Here is a 2814-nt window from a genome sequence, read left to right on the forward strand (position 1 = left end):
TATACACTACCAAACTTAAAATAGATAGCTAGTGGGAAGCAGCCGCATAGCACAGGGAGATCAGCTTGGTGCTTTGTGACCACCTAGAGGAGTGGGATATGGAGGGTGAGAGGGAGGGAGACACAAGAGGGAAGAGATATGGGAACATATGTATATGTATAACTGATTCACTTTGTTATAAAGCAGAAACTAACACACCATTGTAAAGCAATTATACTCCAATAAAGATGTTAATAAATAAATAAGTAAGTAAGTAAATAAGTAAATAAATAAATAAATAAATAGCTGAGTACAAGATCTTGGACAAAAAAAAAAAATCACAAACCCTGGCAACAGTTTTATTAGTAGGAAAAAAATACTTTCATTCAAACCAAAACCTGAGACAATGTAACCTATGTTTTATCTAGATCTTATAAATATCCCTCATCTGTTTCAAAAAAGAGAAAAGCAGGCAATTTTAATATTTGAATATTAAAAGACCTTACAAACATTTTTTAATGGTATCTTTTAGAATATATCACCTCTTCATATTAGTGAATTCTGCATTTTGACCTATTCCATTTTCATCAAATTTGCCTGCTTTAATATAACAAATTTAAAACATGTTTAAATTTTCCCCTCAAATTAGAGTATTGAAAAATCTGTTCCACCTGTTTGTCTTTACAATTTACAATTCCTGGTGAAAATTTAATACCTTATAGATATCTGTGAAAAACAAATCATACAATTTAGTTTTCTTTGCAAGGAATATTTAGTAAAACAACTGAAATAAAACTCATGCAGTGTTTGGCACAAAACATAAATTTAATAAATGCATAATATTTCTAAAGTGAAATTTATAAATAATAGATAAATTTTCCATAAAAAGTATAAATCCTTTCCACCTAATTATTGTTTCATGCTAAAATTGTTTTTCTTATTTTATATTTCAAATTCCTGAAATAGTCATCACAAACAATTATGCTGGAAGAAAAATAATTATTTCTCTTTAAAATGGTATATTAGAGAATTTTTGAAAATTCTCTAATTTTTTTATTTTACTAGATTTTAAATGCTTTAATTTTTTTTTTTGTCCTTTTTGTCTTTTAAATACAAAGTCTTAGCTGTCCCAGTGCCCAGAGTCTTTCCTTCCACTAAGGTCCAGTAGAGTCTGAATCTTCAATCAGAACCTCTGTGGTAGCAGCGAGTATATCCGAGTTCATGACCAGTCCTTCAGCGCCTCCACTGCTGCCACTTCGCACAAAGATCTTCCCATCAGCCATCAGGCTCACTGGTTCCTTCCCACTACAGTATGACTTTGACATCCCTTCAGCTTCTAGCAGGAGGCACTCTCCAGAAGTGGTGTTTCCCAAGGGCTCAGGAAGAAGAGGAAGACCCTGACCGTCTGCAGGTTGTTTCAGGGACTCTGGATTAGTGCCCAAGATATCTGTGCTGGTGATGAGGGTGCCTGCATTGGCAGCCAGAGCTTCGGCAATCAGCACCTCAGGGTGGCTTTTTGTTTTGTGAGCCACTACGCTGTCCTTCTTCTCATTTTTTTTTTGCCACAGATATTGCAAGAAAACTGGTAGAAGGAGTCAGCATCATGATTCTTCATGTGCCAATTAAGGGATGCCTTTTGCCGACAAGTAAATCCACAGATCTCGCATTGTAATGGCTTCTCGCCAGCGTGAATCATCCAGTGCACTGCCAGATTGTGGGAACTCTTGAAGGCCCCAGCACAGTATTCACAGATATAATCTCTTTGATCTGTATGATGTTTGGCATGTCATAGAAGTTACTTCTGGAGCCTGAAGAGTCGCCCACAGGAGGGATGGGGACATAAGTATTTCTTCTTCAGCAAACGCTGATATTTAATGTGGTGCTGCAAATAGCTAGGGTGAGCAAGAAGGTCCAAAATTCCACCCTAAGATCATGCTAATCACCTCCATTTTTAAATGTACAGAAGCTTGCAGCTTAAGTATTATTTTTAACATCTTTATTAGAGTATAATTGCTTTAAAATGGTGTGTCAGTTTCTGCTTTATAACAAAGTGAATCAGTTATACATATACATATGTTGCCATATCTCTTCCCTCTTGTGTCTCCCTCCCTCTCACCCTCCCTATCCCACCCCTCTAGGTGGTCACAAAGCACCGAGCTGATCTCCCTGTGCTATGCGGCTGCTTCCCACTAGCTATCAATTTTAAGTTTGGTAGCGTATATATGTCCATGCCACTCTCTCACTTTGTCACAGCTTCCCCTTCCCCTTCCCCGTATCCTCAAGTAGTCCATTCTCTAGTAGATCTGCATCTTTATTCCCATCTTGCCCCTAGGTTCTTCTGACCATTTTGTTTTTTTTTGTTTTAGATTCCATATATATGTGTTAGCATACGGTATTTGTTTTTCTCTTTCTGACTTACTTCACTCTGTATGACAGATACTAGGTCCATCCACCTCACTACAAATAACTCAATTTCGTTTCTTTTTATGGCTGAGTGTATTCCATTGTATATATGTGCCACATCTTCTTTATCCATTCATCTGGTGATGGACACTTAGGTTGCTTCCATGTCCTGGCTATTGTAAATAGAGCTGCAATGAACATTGTGGTACATGCCTCTTTTTGAATTATGGTTTTCTCAGGGTATATGCCCAGTAGTGGGATTGCTGGGTCGTATGGTAGTTCTATTTTTAGTTTTTTAAGGAACCTCAATGCTGTTCTCCAGAGTGGCTGTATCACTTTACAGTCCCACCAACAGTGCAAGAGGGCTCCCTTTTCTCCACACCCTCTCCAGCATTTATTGTTTCTAGATTTTTTGATGATGGCCCTTCTGAC

At 37.5% G+C, this 2814-nt stretch overlaps 1 pseudogene; it reads right to left on the minus strand.

Moving 5' to 3' along the window:
- Positions 1 to 1133: 1133 nt before the first annotated feature.
- Positions 1134 to 1871, minus strand: LOC133092180 (E3 ubiquitin-protein ligase ZFP91-like; annotated as a pseudogene).
- Between the last annotated feature and the right edge of the window lie 943 nt (positions 1872 to 2814).

Source organism: Eubalaena glacialis, chromosome 5 (genome assembly GCF_028564815.1).
Source record: "Eubalaena glacialis isolate mEubGla1 chromosome 5, mEubGla1.1.hap2.+ XY, whole genome shotgun sequence".
NCBI classification, from domain to species: domain Eukaryota; kingdom Metazoa; phylum Chordata; class Mammalia; order Artiodactyla; family Balaenidae; genus Eubalaena; species Eubalaena glacialis.